The sequence below is a fragment of the Actinia tenebrosa genome, unplaced genomic scaffold (assembly GCF_029948245.1).
Source record: "Actinia tenebrosa isolate PJP-AT-01 unplaced genomic scaffold, QUT_ActTen_1.0 PGA_scaffold8__29_contigs__length_14323225, whole genome shotgun sequence".
NCBI classification, from domain to species: Eukaryota; Metazoa; Cnidaria; class Anthozoa; order Actiniaria; family Actiniidae; genus Actinia; species Actinia tenebrosa.
In genome coordinates, this window is record NW_028292585.1 from 5,217,247 (window position 1) to 5,231,400 (window position 14,154).

The following is a 14,154-nucleotide window of genomic DNA, read 5'->3' on the forward strand; positions in this document are numbered from 1 at the left end:
GAGAATTTTCAACTTGCGCAATTGGGTTATCTTTTTTTTTCTTCTTTATTCTTAATGAAAGTTTACGAATTCTCGACTTTCACATCCCCATAATCCTTTGCGTCTTTGGGGGGGTAACCAGAGGGTAAAAACCCACATTTTGCTGAAGGCTGACCAGACAATGTTGAAAATACCTTGTTTGGTATCCAAAGATAAAATGAAGAAGTAAAAAACAGAAAAAGATAAATTTTAAACATTTTAAAAAATAACAAAAATAACTTGGAATAAACTGATAATCAGTATTGTACAGATAAAAGCAGGTATAGTATTAATTCAATTAAGAAACCTTTCAATTTGGAACAGTTTTTTGATTGGTTACCCTCCAAAAACGCAAAGCATTATGGTGATATGAAAGTCGAAAATAGGTCATTTTTGGCCAATTTCGGGCAAAAAGCATGGACTATAGCCCATGGTTTTGACGGATTTTGGACCATTTTCACACCTTTTCTAAAAATATGCATTATTTATGAAGGATGCAAAATAGGTGATTTTTGGCCATTTTCGGGCAAAAAGCATAGACTATAGCCCATGGTTTTGACCCATTTTGGACCATTTTCACACCTTTTCTAAAAATATGCATTATTTATGATGGATGCAAAATAGGTGATTTTTGGCCATTTTCGGGTAAAAAGCATAGACTATAGCCCAGGGCTCCACGGCAAACATGTAAAACAGTAACTAGCTTTTTAATCGTAAATCTTTACTTTTAGATATTTTTAGGCAATCGACTGATGTTTTTACCGTGGCAAAATAAAGAAGCTTCCTTCCTTCCTTCCTTCCCATGGTTTTGACCCATTTTGGACCATTTTCACACCTTTTCTAAAAATATGCATTATTTATGAAGGATGCAAAATAGGTGATTTTTGGCCTTTTTCGGGCAAAAAGCATGGACTATAGCCCATGGTTTTGACCCATTTTGGACCATTTTCACACCTTTTCTAAAAATATGCATTACTTATGAAGGATGCAGGATAGGTCATTTCTGGCCATTTTCGGCCAAAAAGCATGGACTATAGCCCATGGTTTTGACCCAATTTGAACCATTTTCACACCTTTTCTAAAAATATGCATTATTTATGAAGGATGCAAATTAGGTGATTTTTGGCCATTTTCGGGCAAAAAGCATGGACTATAGCCCATGGTTTTGACCCATTTTGGACCATTTTCACACCTTTTGTAAAAATATGCATTATTTATAAAGGATACAAAACAGGTGATTTTTGGCCTTTTTCGGGCAAAAAGCATGGACTATAGCCCATGGTTTTGACCTATTTTGGACCATTTTCACACCTTTTGTAAAAATATGCATTACTTATGAAGGATGCAGAATAGGTCATTTCTGGCCATTTTCGGGCAAAAAGCATGGACTATAGCCCATGGTTTTGACCCATTTTGGACCATTTTCACACCTTTTGTAAAAATATGCATTACTTATGAAGGATGCAGAATAGGTGATTTTTGGCCGTTTTCGGGCAAAAAGCATGGACTATAGCCCATGGTTTTGACCCATTTTGGACCATTTTCACACCTTTTCTAAAAATATGCATTATTTATGAATGATGCAGAATAGGTCATTTCTGGCCATTTTCGGGCAAAAAGCATGGACTATAGCACATGGTTTTGACCCATTTTGGACCATTTTAACACCTTTTCTAAAAATATGCATTATTTATGAAGGATGCAGAATAGGTCATTTCTGGCCTTTTTCGGGAAAAAAGCATGGACTATAGCACATGGTTTTGACCCAATTTGGACCATTTTCACACCTTTTCTAAAAATATGCATTATTTATGAACTATGCAAATTAGGTGATTTTTGGCCATTTTCGGGTAAAAAGCATAGACTATAGCCCAGGGCTCCACGGCAAACATGTAAAACAGTAACTAGCTTTTTAATCGTAAATCTTTACTTTTAGATATTTTTAGGCAATCGACTGATGTTTTTGCCGTGGCAAAATAAAGAAGCTTCCTTCCTTCCTTCCTTCCCATGGTTTTGACCCATTTTGGACCATTTTCACACCTTTTCTAAAAATATGGATTATTTATGAACGATGCTAAAATAGGTGATTTTTGGCCATTTTCGGGCAAAAAGCATGGACTATAGCCCATGGTTTTGACCCATTTTGGACCATTTTCACACCTTTTGTAAAAATATGCATTATTTATGAACGATGCAAGATAGGTCATTTTTGGGCATTTTCGGGCAAAAAGCATGGACTATAGCCCATGGTTTTGACCGATTTTGGACCATTTTCACACCTTTTCTAAAATTATGCATTATTTATGAAGGATGCAAAATAGGTCATTTCTGGCCATATTCGGGCAAAAAGCATGGACTATAGCCCATGGTTTTGACCTATTTTGGTCCATTTTCACACCTTTTCTAAAAATATGCATTATTTATGAAGGATGCAAAATAGGTCATTTCTGGCCATTTTCGGGCAAAAAGCATGGACTATAGCCCATGGTTTTGACCCATTTTGGACCATTTTCACACCTTTTCTAAAAATATGCATTATTTATGAACGATGCAAAATAGGTGATTTTTGGCCATTTTCGGGCAAAAAGCATGGACTATAGCCCATGGTTTTGACCTATTTTGGTCCATTTTCACACCTTTTCTAAAAATATGCATTATTTATGAACGATGCAAGATAGGTCACTTTTGGGCATTTTCGGGCAAAAAGCATGGACTATAGCCCATGGTTTTGACGGATTTTGTACCATTTTCACACCTTTTCTAAAAATATGCATTATTTATGAAGGATGCAAAATAGGTCATTTCTGGCCATTTTCGGGCAAAAAGCATGGACTATAGCCCATGGTTTTGACGGATTTTGGACCATTTCCACACCTTTTCTAAAAATATGCATTATTTATATAAGGATGCAGGATAGGTCATTTCTGGCCATTTTCGGACAAAAAGCATGGACTATAGCCCATGGTTTTGACCTATTTTGGTCCATTTTCACACCTTTTCTAAAAATATGCATTATTTATGAAGGATGCAAATAGGTGATTTTTGGCCATTTTCGGGAAAAAAGCAAGGACTATAGCCCATGGTTTTGAGCCATTTTGGACCATTTCCACACCTTTTCTAAAAATATGCATTATTTATGAAGGATGCAAAATAGGTCATTTCTGGCCATTTTCGGGAAAAAAGCATGGACTATAGCCCATGGTTTTGACCTATTTTGGTCCATTTTCACACCTTTTCTAAAAATATGCATTATTTATGAAAGGATGCAAAATAGGTCATTTTGGCCATTTTTCGGGCAAAAAGCATAGACTATAGCCCATGGTTTTGACCGATTTTGGACCATTTTCACACCTTTTCTAAAAATATGCATTATTTATGAAGGATGCAAAATAGGTCATTTCTGGCCTTTTTCGGGCAAAAAGCATAGACTATAGCCCATGGTTTTGACCTATTTTGGACCATTTTCACACCTTTTCTAAAAATATGCATTATTTATGAAGGATGCAAATAGGTCATTTCTGGCCATTTTCGGGCAAAAAGCATGGACTATAGCCCATGGTGTTGAGCCATTTTGGACCATTCCCACACCTTTTCTAAAAATATGCATTATTTATGAAGGATGCAGGATAGGTCATTTCTGGCCATTTTCGGGCAAAAAGCATGGACTATAGCCCATGGTTTTGACCTATTTTGGACCATTTCCACACCTTTTCTAAAAATATGCATTATTTATGAAGGATACGAAATAGGTCATTTCTGGCCATTTTCGGGCAAAAAGCATAGACTATAGCCCATGGTTTTGACCATTTTGGACCATTTTCACACCTTTTCTAAAAATATGCATTATTTATGAAGGATGCAAAATAGGTCATTTCTGGCCATTTTCGGGCAAAAAGCATAGGACTATAGCCCATGGTTTTGACCTATTTTGGACCATTTTCACACCTTTTCTAAAAATATGCATTATTTATGAAGGATGCAAAATAGGTCATTTCTGGCCATTTTCGGGCAAAAAGCATGGACTATAGCCCATGGTTTTGACGGATTTTGGACCATTTTCACACCTTTTCTAAAAATATGCATTATTTATGAAGGATGCAAAATAGGTCATTTCTGGCCATTTTCGGGCAAAAAGCATGGACTATAGCCCATGGTTTTGACCTATTTTGGACCATTTTCACACCTTTTCTAAAAATATGCATTATTTATGAAGGATGCATAATAGGTCATTTCTGGCCATTTTCGGGCAAAAAGCATAGACTATAGCCCATGGTTTTGACCCATTTTGGACCATTTTCACACCTTTTCTAAAAATATGCATTATTTATGAAGGATGCAAAATAGGTCATTTCTGGCCATTTTCGGGCAAAAAGCATAGACTATAGCCCATGGTTTTGACCTATTTTGGACCATTTTCACACCTTTTCTAAAAATATGCATTATTTATGAAGGATGCAAAATAGGTCATTTCTGGCCATTTTCGGGCAAAAAGCATGGACTATAGCCCATGGTTTTGACGGATTTTGGACCATTTTCACACCTTTTCTAAAAATATGCATTATTTATGAAGGATGCCAAATAGGTCATTTCTGGCCATTTTCGGGCAAAAAGCATGGACTATAGCCCATGGTTTTGACCTATTTTGGTCCATTTTCACACCTTTTCTAAAAATATGCATTATTTATGAAGGATGCAAAATAGGTCATTTCTGGCCATTTTCGGGCAAAAAGCATAGGACTATAGCCCATGGTTTTGACCATTTTGGACCATTTTCACACCTTTTCTAAAAATATGCATTATTTATGAAGGATGCAAATAGGTCATTTCTGGCCATTTTCGGGCAAAAAGCATAGACTATAGCCCATGGTTTTGACCTATTTTGGACCATTTTCACACCTTTTCTAAAAATATGCATTATTTATGAAGGATGCAAAATAGGTCATTTCTGGCCATTTTCGGGCAAAAAGCATAGGACTATAGCCCATGGTTTTGACCGATTTTGGACCATTTTCACACCTTTTCTAAAAATATGCATTATTTATGAAGGATGCAAAATAGGTCATTTCTGGCCATTTTCGGGCAAAAAGCATGGACTATAGCCCATGGTTTTGACCTATTTTGGACCATTTTCACACCTTTTCTAAAAATATGCATTATTTATGAAGGATGCCAAATAGGTCATTTCTGGCCATTTTCGGGCAAAAAGCATGGACTATAGCCCATGGTTTTGACCTATTTTGGACCATTTTCACACCTTTTCTAAAAATATGCATTATTTATGAAGGATGCAAAATAGGTCATTTCTGGCCATTTTCGGGCAAAAAGCATGGACTATAGCCCATGGTTTTGACCTATTTTGGACCATTTTCACACCTTTTCTAAAAATATGCATTATTTATGAAGGATGCAAAATAGGTCATTTCTGGCCATTTTCGGGCAAAAAGCATAGACTATAGCCCATGGTTTTGACCTATTTTGGACCATTTTCACACCTTTTCTAAAAATATGCATTATTTATGAAGGATGCAAAATAGGTCATTTCTGGCCATTTTCGGGCAAAAAGCATGGACTATAGCCCATGGTTTTGACGGATTTTGGACCATTTTCACACCTTTTCTAAAAATATGCATTATTTATGAAGGATGCAAATAGGTCATTTCTGGCCATTTTCGGGCAAAAAGCATGGACTATAGCCCATGGTTTTGACCGATTTTGGACCATTTTCACACCTTTTCTAAAAATATGCATTATTTATGAAGGATGCAAAATAGGTGATTTCTGGCCATTTTCGGGCAAAAAGCATGGACTATAGCCCATGGTTTTGACCTATTTTGGTCCATTTTCACACCTTTTCTAAAAATATGCATTATTTATGAAGGATGCAAAATAGGTCATTTCTGGCCATTTTCGGGCAAAAAGCATAGACTATAGCCCATGGTTTTGACCCATTTTGGACCATTTTCACACCTTTTCTAAAAATATGCATTATTTATGAAGGATGCAAAATAGGTCATTTCTGGCCATTTTCGGGCAAAAAGCATGGACTATAGCCCATGGTTTTGACCGATTTTGGACCATTTTCACACCTTTTCTAAAAATATGCATTATTTATGAAGGATGCAAATAGGTCATTTCTGGCCATTTTCGGGCAAAAAGCATGGACTATAGCCCATGGTTTTGACCGATTTTGGACCATTTTCACACCTTTTCTAAAAATATGCATTATTTATGAAGGATGCAAATAGGTCATTTCTGGCCATTTTCGGGCAAAAAGCATGGACTATAGCCCATGGTTTTGACCTATTTTGGACCATTTTCACACCTTTTCTAAAAATATGCATTATTTATGAAGGATGCAAAATAGGTCATTTCTGGCCATTTTCGGGCAAAAAGCATAGACTATAGCCCATGGTTTTGACCGATTTTGGACCATTTTCACACCTTTTCTAAAAATATGCATTATTTATGAAGGATGCAAAATAGGTCATTTCTGGCCATTTTCGGGCAAAAAGCATGGACTATAGCCCATGGTTTTGACCGATTTTGGACCATTTTCACACCTTTTCTAAAAATATGCATTATTTATGAAGGATGCAAAATAGGTCATTTCTGGCCATTTTCGGGCAAAAAGCATGGACTATAGCCCATGGTTTTGACCTATTTTGTACCATTTTCACACCTTTTCTAAAAATATGCATTATTTATGAAGGATGCAAAATAGGTCATTTCTGGCCATTTTCGGGCAAAAAGCATAGACTATAGCCCATGGTTTTGACGGATTTTGGACCATTTTCACACCTTTTCTAAAAATATGCATTATTTATGAAGGATGCAAAATAGGTCATTTCTGGCCATTTTCGGGCAAAAAGCATGGACTATAGCCCATGGTTTTGACCTATTTTGGACCATTTTCACACCTTTTCTAAAAATATGCATTATTTATGAAGGATGCAAAATAGGTCATTTCTGGCCATTTTCGGGCAAAAAGCATAGACTATAGCCCATGGTTTTGACCGATTTTGGACCATTTTCACACCTTTTCTAAAAATATGCATTATTTATGAAGGATGCAAATAGGTCATTTCTGGCCATTTTCGGGCAAAAAGCATGGACTATAGCCCATGGTTTTGACCGATTTTGGACCATTTTCACACCTTTTCTAAAAATATGCATTATTTATGAAGGATGCAAAATAGGTCATTTCTGGCCATTTTCGGGCAAAAAGCATGGACTATAGCCCATGGTTTTGACCGATTTTGGACCATTTTCACACCTTTTCTAAAAATATGCATTATTTATGAAGGATGCAGATAGGTCATTTCTGGCCATTTTCGGGCAAAAAGCATGGACTATAGCCCATGGTTTTGACCTATTTTGGACCATTTTCACACCTTTTCTAAAAATATGCATTATTTATGAAGGATGCAAAATAGGTCATTTCTGGCCATTTTCGGGCAAAAAGCATAGACTATAGCCCATGGTTTTGACCGATTTTGGACCATTTTCACACCTTTTCTAAAAATATGCATTATTTATAAAGGATGCAAAATAGGTGATTTTTGGCCATTTTTCGGGCAAAAAGCATGGACTATAGCCCATGGTTTTGACCTATTTTGGACCATTTTCACACCTTTTCTAAAAATATGCATTATTTATGAAGGATGCAAAATAGGTCATTTCTGGCCATTTTCGGGCAAAAAGCATAGACTATAGCCCATGGTTTTGACCGATTTTGGACCATTTTCACACCTTTTCTAAAAATATGCATTATTTATGAAGGATGCAAAATAGGTCATTTCTGGCCATTTTCGGGCAAAAAGCATAGACTATAGCCCATGGTTTTGACCCATTTTGGACCATTTTCACACCTTTTCTAAAAATATGCATTATTTATGAAGGATGCAAAATAGGTGATTTTTGGCCATTTTCGGGCAAAAAGCATGGACTATAGCCCATGGTTTTGACGGATTTTGGACCATTTTCACACCTTTTCTAAAAATATGCATTATTTATGAAGGATGCAGAATAGGTCATTTCTGGCCATTTTCGGGCAAAAAGCATGGACTATAGCCCATGGTTTTGACCTATTTTGGTCCATTTTCACACCTTTTCTAAAAATATGCATTATTTATGAAGGATGCAAAATAGGTCATTTCTGGCCATTTTCGGGCAAAAAGCATAGACTATAGCCCATGGTTTTGACGGATTTTGGACCATTTTCACACCTTTTCTAAAAATATGCATTATTTATAAAGGATGCAAAATAGGTGATTTTTGGCCTTTTTCGGGCAAAAAGCATGGACTATAGCCCATGGTTTTGACCTATTTTGGACCATTTTCACACCTTTTCTAAAAATATGCATTATTTATGAAGGATGCAAAATAGGTCATTTCTGGCCATTTTCGGGCAAAAAGCATAGACTATAGCCCATGGTTTTGACCGATTTTGGACCATTTTCACACCTTTTCTAAAAATATGCATTATTTATGAAGGATGCAAAATAGGTCATTTCTGGCCATTTTCGGGCAAAAAGCATAGACTATAGCCCATGGTTTTGACCTATTTTGGACCATTTTCACACCTTTTCTAAAAATATGCATTATTTATGAAGGATGCAAATAGGTCATTTCTGGCCATTTTCGGGCAAAAAGCATGGACTATAGCCCATGGTTTTGACGGATTTTGGACCATTTTCACACCTTTTCTAAAAATATGCATTATTTATGAAGGATGCAAAATAGGTCATTTCTGGCCATTTTCGGGCAAAAAGCATGGACTATAGCCCATGGTTTTGACCTATTTTGGACCATTTTCACACCTTTTCTAAAAATATGCATTATTTATGAAGGATGCAAAATAGGTCATTTCTGGCCATTTTCGGGCAAAAAGCATAGACTATAGCCCATGGTTTTGACCGATTTTGGACCATTTTCACACCTTTTCTAAAAATATGCATTATTTATGAAGGATGCAAAATAGGTGATTTTTGGCCATTTTCGGGCAAAAAGCATGGACTATAGCCCATGGTTTTGACCTATTTTGGACCATTTTCACACCTTTTCTAAAAATATGCATTATTTATGAAGGATGCAAAATAGGTCATTTCTGGCCATTTTCGGGCAAAAAGCATAGACTATAGCCCATGGTTTTGACCGATTTTGGACCATTTTCACACCTTTTCTAAAAATATGCATTATTTATGAAGGATGCAAAATAGGTCATTTCTGGCCATTTTCGGGCAAAAAGCATAGACTATAGCCCATGGTTTTGACCCATTTTGGACCATTTTCACACCTTTTCTAAAAATATGCATTATTTATGAAGGATGCAAAATAGGTGATTTTTGGCCATTTTCGGGCAAAAAGCATGGACTATAGCCCATGGTTTTGACCTATTTTGGACCATTTTCACACCTTTTCTAAAAATATGCATTATTTATGAAGGATGCAAATAGGTCATTTCTGGCCATTTTCGGGCAAAAAGCATAGACTATAGCCCATGGTTTTGACCGATTTTGGACCATTTTCACACCTTTTCTAAAAATATGCATTATTTATGAAGGATGCAAAATAGGTCATTTCTGGCCATTTTCGGGCAAAAAGCATGGACTATAGCCCATGGTTTTGACCGGATTTTGGACCATTTTCACACCTTTTCTAAAAATATGCATTATTTATGAAGGATGCAAATAGGTCATTTCTGGCCATTTTCGGGCAAAAAGCATGGACTATAGCCCATGGTTTTGACCGATTTTGGACCATTTTCACACCTTTTCTAAAAATATGCATTATTTATGAAGGATGCAAAATAGGTGATTTTTGGCCATTTTCGGGCAAAAAGCATGGACTATAGCCCATGGTTTTGACCTATTTTGGTACCATTTTCACACCTTTTCTAAAAATATGCATTATTTATGAAGGATGCAAATAGGTCATTTCTGGCCATTTTCGGGCAAAAAGCATAGACTATAGCCCATGGTTTTGACCGATTTTGGACCATTTTCACACCTTTTCTAAAAATATGCATTATTTATGAAGGATGCAAAATAGGTCATTTCTGGCCATTTTCGGGCAAAAAGCATGGACTATAGCCCATGGTTTTGACCGATTTTGGACCATTTTCACACCTTTTCTAAAAATATGCATTATTTATGAAGGATGCAAATAGGTCATTTCTGGCCATTTTCGGGCAAAAAGCATGGACTATAGCCCATGGTTTTGACCGATTTTGGACCATTTTCACACCTTTTCTAAAAATATGCATTATTTATGAAGGATGCAAATAGGTCATTTCTGGCCATTTTCGGGCAAAAAGCATAGGACTATAGCCCATGGTTTTGACCTATTTTGGACCATTTTCACACCTTTTCTAAAAATATGCATTATTTATGAAGGATGCAAAATAGGTCATTTCTGGCCATTTTCGGGCAAAAAGCATAGACTATAGCCCATGGTTTTGACCGATTTTGGACCATTTTCACACCTTTTCTAAAAATATGCATTATTTATGAAGGATGCAAAATAGGTCATTTCTGGCCATTTTCGGGCAAAAAGCATAGACTATAGCCCATGGTTTTGACCTATTTTGGACCATTTTCACACCTTTTCTAAAAATATGCATTATTTATGAAGGATGCAAAATAGGTCATTTCTGGCCATTTTCGGGCAAAAAGCATGGACTATAGCCCATGGTTTTGACCGATTTTGGACCATTTTCACACCTTTTCTAAAAATATGCATTATTTATGAAGGATGCAAAATAGGTCATTTCTGGCCATTTTCGGGCAAAAAGCATAGACTATAGCCCATGGTTTTGACCGATTTTGGACCATTTTCACACCTTTTCTAAAAATATGCATTATTTATGAAGGATGCAAAATAGGTCATTTCTGGCCATTTTCGGGCAAAAAGCATAGGACTATAGCCCATGGTTTTGACCGATTTTGGACCATTTTCACACCTTTTCTAAAAATATGCATTATTTATGAAGGATGCAAATAGGTCATTTCTGGCCATTTTCGGGCAAAAAGCATGGACTATAGCCCATGGTTTTGACCTATTTTGGACCATTTTCACACCTTTTCTAAAAATATGCATTATTTATGAAGGATGCAAAATAGGTCATTTCTGGCCATTTTCGGGCAAAAAGCATGGACTATAGCCCATGGTTTTGACCGATTTTGGACCATTTTCACACCTTTTCTAAAAATATGCATTATTTATGAAGGATGCAAAATAGGTCATTTCTGGCCATTTTCGGGCAAAAAGCATGGACTATAGCCCATGGTTTTGACCTATTTTGGACCATTTTCACACCTTTTCTAAAAATATGCATTATTTATGAAGGATGCAAATAGGTCATTTCTGGCCATTTTCGGGCAAAAAGCATAGACTATAGCCCATGGTTTTGACCGATTTTGGACCATTTTCACACCTTTTCTAAAAATATGCATTATTTATGAAGGATGCAAAATAGGTCATTTCTGGCCATTTTCGGGCAAAAAGCATGGACTATAGCCCATGGTTTTGACCTATTTTGGACCATTTTCACACCTTTTCTAAAAATATGCATTATTTATGAAGGATGCAAAATAGGTCATTTCTGGCCATTTTCGGGCAAAAAGCATAGACTATAGCCCATGGTTTTGCCGGATTTTGGACCATTTTCACACCTTTTCTAAAAATATGCATTATTTATGAAGGATGCAAAATAGGTCATTTCTGGCCATTTTCGGGCAAAAAGCATGGACTATAGCCCATGGTTTTGACCGATTTTGGACCATTTTCACACCTTTTCTAAAAATATGCATTATTTATGAAGGATGCAAAATAGGTCATTTCTGGCCATTTTCGGGCAAAAAGCATAGACTATAGCCCATGGTTTTGACCCATTTTGGACCATTTTCACACCTTTTCTAAAAATATGCATTATTTATGAAGGATGCCAAATAGGTCATTTCTGGCCATTTTCGGGCAAAAAGCATGGACTATAGCCCATGGTTTTGACCTATTTTGGACCATTTTCACACCTTTTCTAAAAATATGCATTATTTATGAAGGATGCAAAATAGGTCATTTCTGGCCATTTTCGGGCAAAAAGCATAGACTATAGCCCATGGTTTTGACGGATTTTGGACCATTTTCACACCTTTTCTAAAAATATGCATTATTTATGAAGGATGCAAAATAGGTCATTTCTGGCCATTTTCGGGCAAAAAGCATGGACTATAGCCCATGGTTTTGACCGATTTTGGACCATTTTCACACCTTTTCTAAAAATATGCATTATTTATGAAGGATGCAAAATAGGTCATTTCTGGCCATTTTCGGGCAAAAAGCATGGACTATAGCCCATGGTTTTGACCTATTTTGGTACCATTTTCACACCTTTTCTAAAAATATGCATTATTTATGAAGGATGCAAATAGGTCATTTCTGGCCATTTTCGGGCAAAAAGCATAGACTATAGCCCATGGTTTTGACCGATTTTGGACCATTTTCACACCTTTTCTAAAAATATGCATTATTTATGAAGGATGCAAAATAGGTGATTTTTGGCCATTTTCGGGCAAAAAGCATGGACTATAGCCCATGGTTTTGACCTATTTTGGACCATTTTCACACCTTTTCTAAAAATATGCATTATTTATGAAGGATGCAAAATAGGTCATTTCTGGCCATTTTCGGGCAAAAAGCATAGACTATAGCCCATGGTTTTGACCGATTTTGGACCATTTTCACACCTTTTCTAAAAATATGCATTATTTATGAAGGATGCAAAATAGGTCATTTCTGGCCATTTTCGGGCAAAAAGCATGGACTATAGCCCATGGTTTTGACCCTATTTTGGACCATTTTCACACCTTTTCTAAAAATATGCATTATTTATGAAGGATGCAAATAGGTCATTTCTGGCCATTTTCGGGCAAAAAGCATGGACTATAGCCCATGGTTTTGACGGATTTTGGACCATTTTCACACCTTTTCTAAAAATATGCATTATTTATGAAGGATGCAAAATAGGTCATTTCTGGCCATTTTCGGGCAAAAAGCATAGACTATAGCCCATGGTTTTGACCCATTTTGGACCATTTTCACACCTTTTCTAAAAATATGCATTATTTATGAAGGATGCAAAATAGGTCATTTCTGGCCATTTTCGGGCAAAAAGCATAGACTATAGCCCATGGTTTTGACCGATTTTGGACCATTTTCACACCTTTTCTAAAAATATGCATTATTTATGAAGGATGCAAAATAGGTCATTTCTGGCCATTTTCGGGCAAAAAGCATGGACTATAGCCCATGGTTTTGACCTATTTTGGACCATTTTCACACCTTTTCTAAAAATATGCATTATTTATGAAGGATGCAAAATAGGTCATTTCTGGCCATTTTCGGGCAAAAAGCATAGACTATAGCCCATGGTTTTGACCGATTTTGGACCATTTTCACACCTTTTCTAAAAATATGCATTATTTATGAAGGATGCAAAATAGGTCATTTCTGGCCATTTTCGGGCAAAAAGCATAGGACTATAGCCCATGGTTTTGACCCATTTTGGACCATTTTCACACCTTTTCTAAAAATATGCATTATTTATGAAGGATGCAAAATAGGTGATTTCTGGCCATTTTCGGGCAAAAAGCATGGACTATAGCCCATGGTTTTGACCTATTTTGGACCATTTTCACACCTTTTCTAAAAATATGCATTATTTATGAAGGATGCAAAATAGGTCATTTCTGGCCATTTTCGGGCAAAAAGCATAGACTATAGCCCATGGTTTTGACCGATTTTGGACCATTTTCACACCTTTTCTAAAAATATGCATTATTTATGAAGGATGCAAAATAGGTCATTTCTGGCCATTTTCGGGCAAAAAGCATGGACTATAGCCCATGGTTTTGACGGATTTTGGACCATTTTCACACCTTTTCTAAAAATATGCATTATTTATGAAGGATGCAAAATAGGTCATTTCTGGCCATTTTCGGGCAAAAAGCATAGACTATAGCCCATGGTTTTGACCGATTTTGGACCATTTTCACACCTTTTCTAAAAATATGCATTATTTATGAAGGATGCAAAATAGGTCATTTTCTGGCCATTTTCGGGCAAAAAGCATGGACTATA